Source organism: Canis lupus, chromosome 11, assembly GCF_048164855.1.
Source record: "Canis lupus baileyi chromosome 11, mCanLup2.hap1, whole genome shotgun sequence".
NCBI classification, from domain to species: Eukaryota; Metazoa; Chordata; class Mammalia; order Carnivora; family Canidae; genus Canis; species Canis lupus.
The window spans coordinates 18,403,914-18,419,164 of NC_132848.1; the positions used below are offsets into that span (position 1 = coordinate 18,403,914).

At 38.7% G+C, this 15,251-nt stretch overlaps 1 pseudogene; it reads left to right on the forward strand.

The window, feature by feature from the left end:
- Positions 1–13,907: 13,907 nt before the first annotated feature.
- On the forward strand, positions 13,908–14,841 carry LOC140642158 (olfactory receptor 4Q2-like; annotated as a pseudogene).
- Positions 14,842–15,251: the final 410 nt, after the last annotated feature.

The following is a 15,251-nucleotide window of genomic DNA, read 5'->3' on the forward strand; positions in this document are numbered from 1 at the left end:
CATTTATTCCCCTTAATCTATCTTCATGGTCTTTTAACCGTTCGTCTCTTTTTTCCTCAGTTTTCCTCTTTGCCACCAACTTGTCTTCTATGTCACTCACTCGTTCTTCCACCTCGTTAACCCTCATCTTTAGGACTTCTAGTTTGGATTGCATCTCATTCAATGATTTTTAATTTCTGCCTGATTGGATCTAAATTCTGCTGTCATGAAGTCTCTTGAGTCCTTTATGCTTTTTTCTAGAGCCACCAGTAGCTGTATAATAGTGCTTCTGAATTGGCTTTCTGACATGGAATCGTAATCCACATTTTGTAAATCTGTGGGAGAGAGGACTGTTTCTGACTCTTTCTTTTGAGGTGAGGTTTTCCTTCTAGTCATTTTGCTCAGTGCAGAGTGGCCAAACAAGTACTGGGAAAAGGAGAAAAAGAGAGGGGAGAAAGAAGGAAAGAAAAGAGAAAAAGAAAAAAGAAAAAAGGAAGAAAAAAAGAAAAATAGAGAAGAAAAAGGGAAAGAAAAAGAAAGAAAGTGAAAAAATAGGGTGAGGTAAGCAAACTGAAATCAAATAGCAAAAAACAAAACAAAACAAAACAAAAACAAAACAAAACAAAAAAAAAAACACGGGGCTGGTCTTGTGTGGGATGGTCCTGTTGTGCTGATTTTCAGGTGTTAGCACTTGGGGGAGCTGCTCCGCCCCCTGACTGGTGCAGGGCTCAGTGGGGGTTGTTTACTCCATGAGGCCCTAGGAGGAACAACCCCAGTGGCAGCGGCCACGTCTGGAGCCCTGGATTCAGCCCCCACAGTAACTACGGAGCTCTCCGTCTGCAGGGCCTGGGGGCTCCAGGGGCGGGGCCGCTGACCTGCTCAGCTCAGGGCAGGAGCGTCCTTGCTGTCCTGGGCCCTCCCGGCCTCTGCCTGTCCCGGGGGGAGGCGGGATCCTGGGCTGTGTCCCCAGCGCCCAGTGCTCCTGGGCCTGCGCTGTTGGATTCGGGCTCCCGGTCGCGCAGCCCCCTCCACAGAGCCGCCGTCGGCGCCCCTCCTAGCTGCTACCGGTCCAGCTGTGAGCGCTGCAGCCCTTCAGGGAGCTTGGCGCACTCTCCCAGGGGTGCAGGTGTCTGTTAGTGTCCCAGGAAGCCTGAGGGCATCCCCGCCCCTCCTGGGGTCTTGCTCTAACTTCCTGCGTGCCCCTTTCTGTCCTGGATGATTGGTGAACGTCCTGTTTCTCCTGGATGGTGTTTTCCTGTCTTGGGGACATTCGCCCCGGCTTTAGCCCGGCTCCTCGAGGGGCCCCTCCTTTTGGATGCCTTTTGTTTCTTTATTTCTTTTTTCCCCGTCTTCCTACCTTGATAGAAGCATGAACTCTTCTCACTGTAGCATTCCAGCTGTTATCTCTATAAATCTCAGGCCAAATTCCTAGATTTTCAAGGTGACTTGAAGGTTATCTAGGTAATTTGGTGGGGACAGGTGACTTGGGGACCCTGCTCTTCCGCCATCTCCCCAAAAAGTAAATTAAGAAATCAATTTCATTTGCAATTGCATCAAAAAATACTTATGGAAAAAATACTAATGCATAAATCTAACCAAGGAGGTGAAAGACTTGTACAATGAAAACTGTAAAATTGATTAACAAAATTATAGACACAAATAAATGTAAATACATCCTGCATTCATGGATTGGTAGTAATGTTAAGATATCTACACTATAACAGTGAACTACAGATTCAATGGAATATCTATGCTATGTGAATTTACCAAAGTTGCTACAACTAATCTAGAAAATTTTTAAAAAGTATGGTTAAAGAAATTGAGATATTGTTTCTAAGGTGTAGGTGAAAACACATAGAACTTAGAAAACACAAAGCATTATGGAACAACAGAGTAAAATTTACAGTATCAGATATTGAGCCTAACGTGATTAGGACAGTACTTATCAGCAAAAGAACAGAAATCTAACACAGCAGATTGAAATGCAGGCCTAAACTTACACAGTCATGATATCTACAGATAGTCTCCTTTGTAACCCAATGGGAAATTAATGGTCTTTTTAATACGTTTTTAGGTCAACTGAGCATCCATAAAGAAAATAAAACTACCTCACATCACATACAAAATTTAATTTAACATATATACTATCAGAACATGAGAGATTCCTAACTCTGGGAAACAAACTAGGGGTGGTGGTGACTGGGTGATGGGCACTGAGGGGGGTACTTGATGGGATGAGCACTAGATGTTATTCTATATGTTGGTAAATTGAACACCAATAAAAAATAAATTTATAAAAAAATAAAAATAAAATAAAAAATAAAATAAAATAAAATAGATACTATCCCCAAATGTGAAAGCCAAAATATTTAAGTATCTAGTTTACAGGAAAATATTCTCATGACTTATAGAGAGATGATTTATTAAAATAGAAATGTCTTTAACCATATGTTAAAAAAACTTGACATCATTAAAGAACTTCTGTTTACTAAAATACACCAGTAAGAAAGTGAAAAGGTAAGTCATCAGAAGGATTAGATCATTGCAAATATCTATTCAGCTAAAGATTTTATTATATAATTTTTTGTATAATGTCAATAAAAATAATGCATACGATCCATCTAACAACTGAGGAAACAATTTGAATGGATACTTCATGAAAAATATTTCCAAATAAAAGGCAGCAACAGAGCCATAAATACAGGGAGTAAACATAGCTGCCAGAGGGAGGAGGAGAATGGGGAAAATGGGCAAAATGGGTGAATGGGGAATGGGAGGCACAGCTTTGCACTTATGGAATGAGTAAGTCATTGGGATGGAAGGTACAGCATGGGGAATACAGTCAATGGTATTGTGATAGTGATGTATAGTGATGGTAGCTATGTCTTTGGTGAGCACAGCACAACATATAGACTGGCTGAACCACTACACCAAACACCTGTAACTAAGGTAACATTGAATGTCAATTACATTCAAATAAAAAAATTAAATAAAAATTTTGAGCAAAAAGAAATTTCCACATGAAAAATGTGTTCACCATCTTTACTTAACAGGAATATGCAAATCAAAGCACAATTATATAGTACCACACACCCAGTAGAATGTATATATATATATATATATATATATATATATATATATATATATTTTTTTTTTTTTTTTTTAAGAGAGCGTGCGTGAGGGAAAGAGGGAAAGGAAAAGAATCTTAAGCAGACCCACATGGGGCTCAATCTCAGGATCCTGAAATCGTGACCTGAGCCAAAACCAAGAGTTGGACACTTAGCTGACTGAGCCACTCAGGAGCTCCTAAAATACATCCATTTTTAAGGATGGATACTGAAAAGTGTTGAGGAGGATGTGGAGCCACAGAAATGTTTACAATGCTGGGAGAGTGTAAATTAGGACAATCACATCTGAATCATGTCTGATGGTTTCTAATATTAAATCAATATCTACAGTAGGTTTAAAAAGACCCACTTAATATAACATCCAATGGTAACAAGTGTTGCATCCTTCAATAAACATCTATAGGAACGCTCATAACAGTTATAGTTATATCTTCCAAAAATTAGAAACCACCCAGAAGTCCAACAGTGCCCCGTGTAAATTATTGTATGATCATACAATGGAAGGAATCATACAACTCATTGGCAATAAAAATGTACAAATCCTAATAATCATAACAGTTTGGATGAATTTCACAAACATAGTGTCAAGTAATTAAATACAGAGAGAGCATGTATCATATAATCTCATTTAGATGATGTATAAAATTAATCAAATGTGATATAAGTCATAAAAAAAGTTAACTGTAGGGTTACTGACTGAGTGGTATGAGGATGCCTTTGAGGTAATATTAGTCTATTCCTCCATTTGGTTGGAAGTTTACATAAGTAAAAATTCAATTAATTTACACTAAAATTAAATTGCATCATGCAATACCTTTGAAATCTAGAGAACTTTTGTATATTAATAATGAAAACATAAACACTCAGTATGTAAAATGACAAATGAACAGGAAATCTTCAGAATATATAACATGAAAAGCCTAAAAATGTTCATTCACAATGCTGATAAGGCAAATGCAAATTAAAATAACAGGGTATCATTTTTATCCATCACACCTGTAAAATTAAAATTAAATGACAGTAACAGCTGATATTATCCAGTGTTGAGGAATGTGAAATTAGTGCCATGTGTATTATTCATGGGAGCATAACGTAGCATTGCTACTTTGGCAGAAAAAAATTCTGTCAATATTTGTCTCAGAAATTTCACATTCAGACCTTCTTATAAATAATAAATGTCTAAGGAACTATGAACAAAATTTAAAATTCAACATCGTTTTTATTGCAGCACTGTTTGTAAGAATAATAATAGATAATCTACAGGCTATCAAGAGTAGTTCATTATACCATAGCCATGTTTTAAAAATATCATGTATCAGTTAAAGAGGAGTTAGAGCTGCATATATCACATGGAAGTGCATCCATGAATCTCTCTTCTCTCTTTGCCCCAAGACATACAGTGGAATAGAGGTGGCAGTGGAAGAAAGGAGAGATTTTTTTTTTTTACTTTACATATTCCTATCATTTGGAAAAATTAAATCTAAAGTCAAAAATTCTGATTAGAGGGGAGCGGGGGCTCAGTCAGTTAAACATCTGTGTTGAGCTCAGGTCATGATCCCTGGGTCCTGGGATTAAGCCCCTATGTTGGTCCCCCCACCCACTCACAGGAAAGCCTACTTCTCCCTCTCCCTCTGCCTGCCATTCCCTCTGCTTATGGTCTGTATCAAATAAAGTCTTAAAATAAAATTCTGATTAAATTAGGTGCTCCATGTGGAGAGCCATGAAAGCAAAGGTGTCCTGTTTTGGGGAAGGCACCTGCAGCCTAACTTTGCTTATTGTTTCATTCTCTTTCCCATCAACTTTGAATACTTTGGTATTGGAAACACTCACTTCTCAATATAACCCAGATGACATTATTCTAACTATCACATTTTTTCTGTTTTATTCTTTTTCTTACCATTGGCTTTTACCCTCACACCCCACTATAAACCCCAAACACACATATTTCCATGTTACATAATTTCTGATAAAAGGTTGTGATTAAAGTTTTTAATGATTCCCTTTGTGATTTGACTGCAAGTATCTGGATCCCTAAATCCCTAGCCATTGAAATTTCCTAACGATGGCCAGTGCAACTAGGGGGTTCCGTTTAATTTATTTATCTTCTGGTTCAATAGTGTCTAGACGTCTTTGTTTTGCTAGCATGCCAGACGTGTGACTCCAAGACATAAGAATCTACACTTTACAGAAAGAAGTTTGTAATCTGACATAAGATCCAATATACTGAAAATCTTTTTTTCTCATATTCCTGTTATCTGTACCCACTTGTAAAATCAGTATTTCATAGTAATTATGTATTTTCAGTAATATATCACATTGCATATGTAACAGCATATCAATTATATAAATTAAGTAATGCATTCAGCAAAGGTTCTGAGAATATGCAACTAGCTAAATAATGTCTCCATTTTGGCGTTGGATAATCATTTTCTTCATTTTTTCATGTTTCTACATCTCAGCAATATGCATTGATTATTTTTATAATCAGAAAAAAATTTAAGACATTAAAAATTAAATAGCAAAATACTTCTTGCAAACCAAATCCATCATTGAAAACTTGTGTTTCATAAATCTGAGTTTGATGTACACATAAACAACAACTATAATTCTCAAAAAAGATAATGGGTTATAATTAAAGGTTAGTTAATTAATTAGCTGAAATTTAGTAACTGTAAATTAATAATAACAAGCTGCAAGAAAGAAAAAATTCCAAATATCAAATTTTTCATATAAAAGTTAAATAGTCCTAGGACCTGTGGACATGCATAACCACACAAGTTCACAGAAAGTTCAAATATTTATCATAAATATAAGAGTTCCCTGTAGCAAAATTGAAGCTATCAATAAATAAAAAGAAAGTCCCAATTGTCAAAGCCAACATTTATGAAGGCTGTTGCCTTGACCTTTAATCTAGTGACTTATGGTTTTACTTTCTTGTGTATATAGATTTTTATTATTTATTTGAGAGAGAGAGGGCACATGCACACACACAAGTGGAGGGAGAGAGAGAAGAGCAGACTCCCCACTGAATGCAAGTCTGACAAGTGTCTGGATCCCAGGGCTGTGGGACCATGACCTGAGTCGAAGGCAGACACTTAACCCTCTGAGCCACTCAGGTGCCCTATGTACATAGATTCAGTCATATTTTAAATGTACTTTGGTGTCTCTCCTTTCGTTATGTGATCATTTTCTCAGATTAATGAATCTTTTTGCAAACATCATTTTAACAAAATAGTATTTGCATTTTGGGATTTTTCTTCATATTATTTATTGGTATTTATAACTGTTAGAGAGCACGTTTCTCTTGACATATGTAAATTTAATTGTTTTGTTTAAAATGAACTTTATGGGCAGCCCGGGTGGCTTAGTGGTTTAGCGCCGCCTTCAGCCTAGGGTGTGATCCTGGAGACCTGGGACCGAGTCCCACATCAGACCCCCTGCATGGAGCCTGCTTCTCCCTCTGCCTGTGTCTGTGCCTTTCTCTCTCTCTCTCTCTCTCTCTCTCTCTCTCTCTCTCTCATAAGTAAATAAAATCTTTAAAAAATAAAATGAACTTTATATAATTTATAATTAAAATTATTTTTCAAAACTTTTATTGTTATTGAATTGCCTGAATAAAGATATTCAGTTTATAGAGAAGGCATAAATTAGAATGAGATAAGAAAATTCACCAGTATCTAAACTTTAAATTATTATGTCTCTTAATTGCTAAAAATATTTCTGTGTTGTAGAACTGTAAAATTTGAGTCAACAGCAACTAACATGAGTCTCCACATTCCTCATAGGACTATAAACTATTTCTCATGCAGTAGCACCTTCCAGCCATCATTCATATGAATGCATAAAAAATAAAAAAACACACACTCCCTGGAATGGTAATTATTTTATCTCAGAGAAATAATTTCTTTTTATTCAGTTTGATAGGATAAAAGAGGGAGTTCACCTGAATGTTTAAATCACTGATTTATCATTCTATTTATAACTTTAAGAGCCTAATCTGTGCCCATATGTCCACAGCTAGTACTTAAAATGAGAAATGTGTTATGCACAATAATAAGCTGCACAGAAATGTATTATAAACACACAGATATTCAGGAAACTCAGGTACGCATCAATGAACTAACAATAAGCTTAAATGGAATGTGATCCTTCCTCCAGCCATGTACAGAGATGGAGCTCCACAAGAGTTACGGTGATAGAGAAGGTCACAGGGCTACTATAGCAGCCTAACCATTTACACAGGGCAATTTACCATCCCAAATAAAACATCTACAGATTCTAATGCTTGTTCCATGGAATCTTAAATTGTACCTTCAAAGCTTTATCCTAAGTGTTTTTTTTTTTAAATAGTACCTCATGGATATGTAACTTAAGTCTTAGAGACTAAATGTAAAAATGAAGAGAAAAGAATACTGATTGATAAAAGACAGAAATGCATCAATTCAAAAATAGAGACCCTAGACCAGGAAACTTTATGTTCCAAAATATCTTGGTTACTTCATTAGAGTCTTAACGCTGTAACTTACTGAAAATATATATTCAATATCAGCTAAGGACAAAATAATTTCTTCTAGAAAATCAATAAGGATATATCCTAGAGAGAAATATTTCCTTTGAAATGGGAAGGTTCTTGTGTTTTGTGTGAAATATTCACTTTCTTTTTAAAATATTTTTATTGGAGTTCAATTTGCCAACATATGTTAAAACACAAAGTGCTCATCCCATCAAGTGCCCCCCTCAGTGCCCATCATCCAGTCATCCCAAACCCCCACGCACCTCCTTTTCCACTAACCCCTGTTCGTTTCCCAGAGTTAGGAGTATCTCATATTCTGTCACCCTCACTGATATTTCCCACTCATTTTCTCTCCTTTCCCCTTTAATCCCTTTCACTATTTTTTGCATTCTCCAAATAAGTTAAACCATATAATGATTGTCCTTCTCCGATTGACATACTTCACTCAGTATAATACCCTCCAGTTCCATCGATGATGAAGCAAATGGTGGGTATTTGTCGTTACTAATGGCTGAGTAATATTCCATTGTATACATAGACCACATCTTCTTTATCCATTCATCTTTCGATAGATAGCGAGTCTCCTTCCACAGTTTGGCTATTGGGGACATTGCTGCTGTAAACATTGGGGTGGAGGGGTCCTTTCACTGCATCTGTACCTTTGGGGGTAAATCCCCAGCAGTGCAATTGCTGGGTGAAGGGCAGTTCTATTTTTTAACTGTCTGAGGAAACTTCACACAGTTTTTCATGGTGGCTGCACCAGTTCACATTGCCACCCACAGTACAAGAGAATTCCCTTGTCTCCACATCCTCTCCAACATTTGTTGTTTCCTGTCTTGTTAATTTTCCCCATTCTCACTGGTGTGAGGTGGTATCTCATTGTGGGTTTTTTTTGTTCTTTTATTTTTTTATAAATTTATATTTTATTGGTGTTCAATTTGCTAGTTTCCAAGATCTATAAAGAACTTATTAAACTCAACAGCAAAGAAACAAACAATCCAACCATGAAGTGGGCAAAAGACATGAACAGAAATCTCACAGAAAGACATAGACATGGCCAACAAGCACATGAGAAAATGTTCCGCATCACTTCCCATCAGGGAAATACAAATCAAAACCACAATGACTTATTTCACTCAGCATAATACTCTCTAGTTCCATCCACGTGGAAGCAAATGGTGGGTATTTGTCATTTGTAATGGCTGAGCAATATTCCATTGTATACATAAACCACATCTTCTTTATCCAGTCATCTTTCCATGGACACTGAGGCTCCTTCCACAGTTTGGCTATTGTGGACATTGCTGCTAGAAACATCGGGGTGCAGGTGTCCCGGCGATTCATTGCATCTGTATCTTTGGGGTAAATCCCCAATAGTACAATTGATGGGTCCTACAGCAGGTCTATTTTTAACTCTTTGAGGATCCTTCACACAGTTTTCCAGAGTGGCTGCACCAGTTCACATTCCCACCAGCAGTGTAAGAGTGTTCCCTTTTCTCCGCATCCTCTCCAACAATTGTGGTTTCCTGCCTTGTTAATTTCCCCCATTCTCATAAAGAAGATGTGGTTTATGTATAAAATGGAATATTACTCAGCCATTAGAAATGACAAATACCCACCATTTGCTTCAACATGGATGGAAGTGGAGGGTATTATGCTGAGTGAAATAAGTCAATCGGAGAAGGACAAACAGTGTATGTTCTCATTCATTTGGGGAATATAAATAATAGTGAAAGGGAATATAAGGGAAGGGAGAAGAAATCTGTGGGAAATATCAGAAAGGGAGACAGAACATAAAGACTCCTAATTCTGGTAAATGAACTAGGGGTGGTGGAAGGGGAGGAGGGCGGGGGGTGGGGGTGAATGGGTGACGGGCACTGAGGGGGGCACTTGACAGAATGAGCACTGGGTGTTATTCTGTATGTTGGTAAATTGAACACCAATAAAAAATAAATTTATTAAAAGAAAAATTTCCCCCGTTCTCACTGATGTGAGGATTGTGGTTTTGATTTGTTTCCCTGATGGCAAGTGATGCAGAGCATTTTCTCATGTGTGTGTTGGACATGTCTATGTCTTCCTCTGTGAGATTTCTGTTCATGTCTTTTGCCCATTTCATGATTGGATTGTTTGTTTCTTTGGTTTTGAGTTTAGTAAGTTCTTTATAGATCTTGGAAACTAGCCCTTTATCTGATACATCATTTGCAATTATCCTCTCCCATTCTGTAGGTTGTCTTTTAGTTTTGTTGACTCTATCCATTGCTGTGCAAAAGCTTCTTATCTTGATGAAGTCCAAAATAGTTCATTTTTGCTTTTATTTCTCTTGCCTTCATGAATGTATCTTGCAAGAAGTTACTGTGGCCAAGTTCAAAAAGGGTGTTGCCTGTGTTCTCCTCTAGGATTTTGATGGAATCTTGTCTCACATTTAGATCTTTCATCCATTTTGAATTTATCATTGTGTATGGTGCAAGAGAGTGGTCTAGGTTCATTCTTCTGCATATGGATGTCTAATTTCCCAGCACCATTTATTGAAGAGAATGTCTTTTTTCCAGTGGATAGTCTTTCCTGCTTTGTTGAATATTAGTTGACCATAAAGTTCAGGGTCCACTTCTGGATTCTCTCTTCTGTTCCATTGATCTATGTGTCTGTTTTTGTGCAGTATCCCACTGTCTTGATGACCACAGCATTGTAGTACAACCTGAAATCTGGCATTGTCATGCCCCCTGCTATGGTTTTCTTTTTTAAAATTCCCCTGGCTATTCGGGTTCTTTTCTGATTCCACACAAATCTTAAAATAATTTCTTCCACCTTTCTGAAGAAAGCCCATGGTATTTGATAGGGATTGCATTAAACGTGTAAATTGCCCTGGGTAAAATTGACATTTTCACAATATTAATTCTGCCAATCCATGAGGATGGAATATTTTTCCATCTCTTTGTGTCTTCCTCAATTTCTTTCAGAAGTGTTCTGGTTTTTAGTCATTTCTATACACTAACAATGAGACTGAAGAAAGAGAAATTAAAGAGTCAATCCCATTTACAATTGCACCCAAAGCATAAGATACCTGGTAAATGGTTCTACAACCTTTCATTTTCAGGCTGTATGTGTCCTTTGGTCTCAAATGAGTCTCTTTTAGACAACAAATAGTTGGTTCTTGTTTTTTTATCCAGTCTGAAACCGTGCGCCTTTTGAATGGATCATTTAGCCCATTCATGTTCAGAGTTACTATTGAAAGATATGAATTTAATGTGATCTTAATCCTATTCAGTCTCTGTTTTTGTGGATTATTTTTTGGGCTTCTTTCTTTTACAAAGTCGCCCTTAATATTTTTTGAAGAGCTGCCTTGGTGGTCACATATTCTTTAAGTTTTTGCCTTTCTTGGAACCCTTTATCTCTCCTTCTATTCTGAATGAGAGCCTTGTTGGAAAAAGCATTCTTGGCTGCATGTTCTTCTCTTTTAGGACCCTGAATATATCGTGCCAGCCCTTTCTGGTCTGCCAGGTCTCTGTGGAGAGGTCTGCTATTAACCTAATATTTCTTCCCATATTAACCAGAGATCTCTTGCCTCTTGCTGCTTTAAGTATTTTCTCTTTATCTTTGGAATTTGCAAGTTTCACTATTAAATGTCGAGGTGTTCAATGGTTTTTATTGATTTTTTGGCAGGAACCTCTCTATATCCTGGATCTGAATGCCTGTTTCTCTTCCCAAATTAGGGCATTCCTCATCTATTATTTATTCAAATGCACTTTCTGGTCCTCAGTCCCTTTTGGTGCACCCTGTAACCTGAATTATACGTAGATTTTTCCTTCTGAGGCTATCATTTATTTCCCTTAACCTTTCCTCATGGTCTTTTAATTGTTTTCCCCTTTTTTTCTTCAGCTGCCTTCCTTGCCATCAGTTGTCTCCTATGTCACTCACTCTTTCTTATATCTCATTAACCCTCATCATTAGGACCTCTAGTTTGGATTACATCTCATTTAATTGATTTTAATTTCAGCCAGATTTGATCTAAATTCTGCAGTCATCAAGTCTTTGCATCCTTTATGTTTTTTTTTCCAGTGCCACCAGTAGCTTTATAATTGTGCTTCTGAATTGCCTTTCTGACATCAAATTGTAATCCAAATTCTGTAACTCTGTGGCAGAGAGTACTGTTTCATATTCTTTTGTGGTGAATTATTCCTTCTAGTCATTTTGCTCAGTGCATAGTGGCTGTATGAGTGGCCTGAGTCCAGAATATCAACCCATGACCTAAGTAAATTTCTATTTAGATGATTCTGATGATGTCAGTGACCAGAAATTTAAAACAAAGATTGGAAAAAAGTAAAACAGAAGGACCACTAATGTGAAAAACTAATTTTAAAACAAAGTAGTTAAAAACGAAAGGCCAAGAATCTGATACAAGAGGAGAAAAAAGAAAAGAATAGAAGAAAGCAAGTATAAAGAGGATAAATTTTTAAAAAGGAGGAGAAAAAAACGAGTTGGGGGACTGGGACATGGTGGTCGTGACGAAGTTGTAGTGGAGGGAGATTGTAGTCTATCTGAGGGGTCCTAGAGAGTGATCCTCTTGGTTCTGAGTATAAGTTCTGTATGTTAGAAGATGCTCAGTCCCAAATTTATATAAACCAGAAATACCGGTAGAAGGTCCCACCATTGACTAACAAAACATAAATGAGATAAAAGAAGGGGGCAGTATGGGAAATAAGAGAAAATATAATCTCACAGACTGAACCAGCACGGTATGCCACTTTGTTCTGGGTGCATTATGGTCATGTTTTAGAATGTGTTATGTTCCACCATTGTAGAAGAAAATGAGGCAGAGAAAACAAAAAATACGAAACAAACAAACAAAAAATAACATATCTTGTATATCTCCCAAAATTAAGTTGAGTATGTTGAAGGGAATCTGGAAGTGGAAAATATATCTAAGACCTATAACTGTAGAAATATAGAAGTCAAAAAGGGAGAAAATTAAAAATGAAGAGGTGGTAAAATATTGTAGTTAAGATGGGAAAGAAGAAAAATTGGAAATTTATAGTCTTATACAAAAACCAGTTGTATTGTAAAAAGAGAAAAAAATAGAAGGAGGGATACCCTCTAGTGCTATATACTGTAAACCCCTTGATTTTCCCTGGAGCTTTCCAGCGCTGCTTAGTCAAGAACTTGCTCTTCCCCTGTCCTTCCAGATGGTCTTCTGGGGGAGGGACCTGCTGTGCTGATTCCCAGGTCTGCATACCTGGGGGAGATGTCCCACCCTCTGCCAGGTGCTGGGCTCAGTAGGAGCTGTTTACCTTGTGAGTCCTCTGTTCCCTGGTGGCCCCGCCCCTCCCAGCTACAGGGTGAAACAAGGAAGAACAATAACAAATGGTAGCATCCAGTTTTCCATCCCTGGATTCAGCTCCCACAGTAACTACTCACAGAGTCCCAGTCCGCACTGTCCTAGATGCTCTCAGGTGGTGGAAGTGCACTGATGCTTAGAGACACCCAGCAGCTGCAGAGTCCTCTCTGTCCTATGCCCTTCTCGCCTCCCCCTGGGGGCTCCCAGCAGCAGGAGAGTCCGTGCTGTACTGTGCCCTTCTGGCCTTCATCTGTCCCAGGAGGAATGCAGGATCATGGGCTGTGTCCACTGATGCACCCTGGGATCCGAGGCCTGTGCTGCTGGATTCGCACTCCCAGGGCACGTGGCTCCCCAAGGCAGCAGCGCACAGACCCCTCTGTCTGGAGCCGCCCATCTAACTGACTGGCTTCTCCCAGATGCCCTTCCCTGTGCATGCTGTGGCTTTTTACTGAGGTCGGCCCACATTACGTGGTGCCCTTTACCCTGGGGCACACTTCCTCTGTTAATGACTCTGGGAAACTGGACTTCACTGCCCCTTCTGCAATTCTGTCCAATTTCTCTGCTAAGCACTTTTCTGTCCAGGAAGAATCTGGTGTGAATTTTTTAAATTTCCCACTTCTCTGGGGCTGGGCCTTCCTGTCCTGGAGGCTCTAGGTGCGCAGCCTTAGCCTGGATCCTCGCAGGGCCACTCCCCCACTTGATTCATTTTTATTTTATTTTTTCCACCTTCCTACCTTGTTAGAAGTGAAACCCTTCTCTCTGTAGTGTCTGGATGTTCTCTCTTTAAATATCAGGTCAGATTAATAGGTGTTCAGGACGGTTTGAAAGTTATCTAGGTAAGTTGGTGGGGCCAGGTAAGGTGAGGACCCTTACTCTTCCACCATCTTCTATCTCATTCACTTTCAATGTTACTAATGCCCCTTGTTTAATTTCTTTAATCAAGAAGCCAGGTCAAATGGATGAAAACCAAAGAGAGATGGTGAGAATCTTTGTCCTGGAAGGTTCTCACAGACACCACCTATCGAGGCAGGGGTATTTGTACTATTTATTTTCTTCTATGTGCCCACTTGGGTAGGCAATGTCCTCATCTTGGTCACAGTAGCCTCTGATAACTATCTGAATTCATCACCCATGTATTTCCTTCTTGGCAACCCCTCTTTCCTGGACTTACGTTATTCAACTATCCCTAAGCTTCTGGCTGACTTTCTTGATAATGAGAAGCTCATTCGCTATGGCCAATGCATTGTGCAGCTCTTCTTTCTGCATTTTGTAGGAGCAGTTGAGATGTTCCTGCTTACAGTGATGGCCTATGATCTTTATGTTGCAATTTGTTGCCCTCTGCACTATACCACTATTATGAGTCAAGGATTACGCTGTATGTTGGTAGCTGCTTCCTGGATGGGAGTGTTTGTGTAATCTACTGTCCAGAGGATCCTTGCTATACGTTTGCCTTTTTTGTGGACCAAACCAGGTGGACAACTTCTTTTGTGATGTTCCCCCATCATCAAACTTGCCTGTGTGGACACATTATTATTGAATTACTAATGGCATCTAACAGTGGGTTAATCTCTACCAGTTCCTTTATTATACTGTTTTCTTCCTATTCCGCTAACCTGGCTAAGATTCACTCGAAGGAGGGAAGGCGAAAGGCACTCTCCTCCTGTGGCTCCCACCTCATGGTACTAACATTCTTCTTTGGACCCAGTATTTTCATCTATGCTCGTCCCTTGTCCACATTTTCTGTGGACAAGATGGTGTCTGTACTCTACAATGTTATTACACTCATGCTGAATCCCCTCATCTACACACTTTGGAACAAAGAGGTCAAGTCAGCCATGCAGAAACTGTGGGACACGAGAGGACTTGCTTGGAAAAAACAGGAGACATAAACAGTTGAAGTGAGTTTTTGAGAGCAGACGATCTGAGGTTAAAATAATTACTGTTTCACGAATGAGTTAGGAGATGATAGCCTAATTGTTTGGTTTTCAATCCAATCATGAAATGGGCAAAAGACATGAACAGAAATCTCACAGAGGAAGACATAGACATGGCCAACATGCACATGAGAACATGCTCTGCATCACTTGCTATCAGGGAAATACAAATCAAAACCACAATGAGATACCACCTCACACCAGTGAGAATGGGGAAAATTAACAAGGCAGGAAACAACAAATGTTGGAGAGGATGCAGAGAAAAGGGAACACTCTTACACTGTTGGTGGGAATGTGAACTGGTGCAGCCACTCTGGAAAACTGTGTGGAGGTTCCTCAAAGAATTAAAAATAGACCTGCCCTAC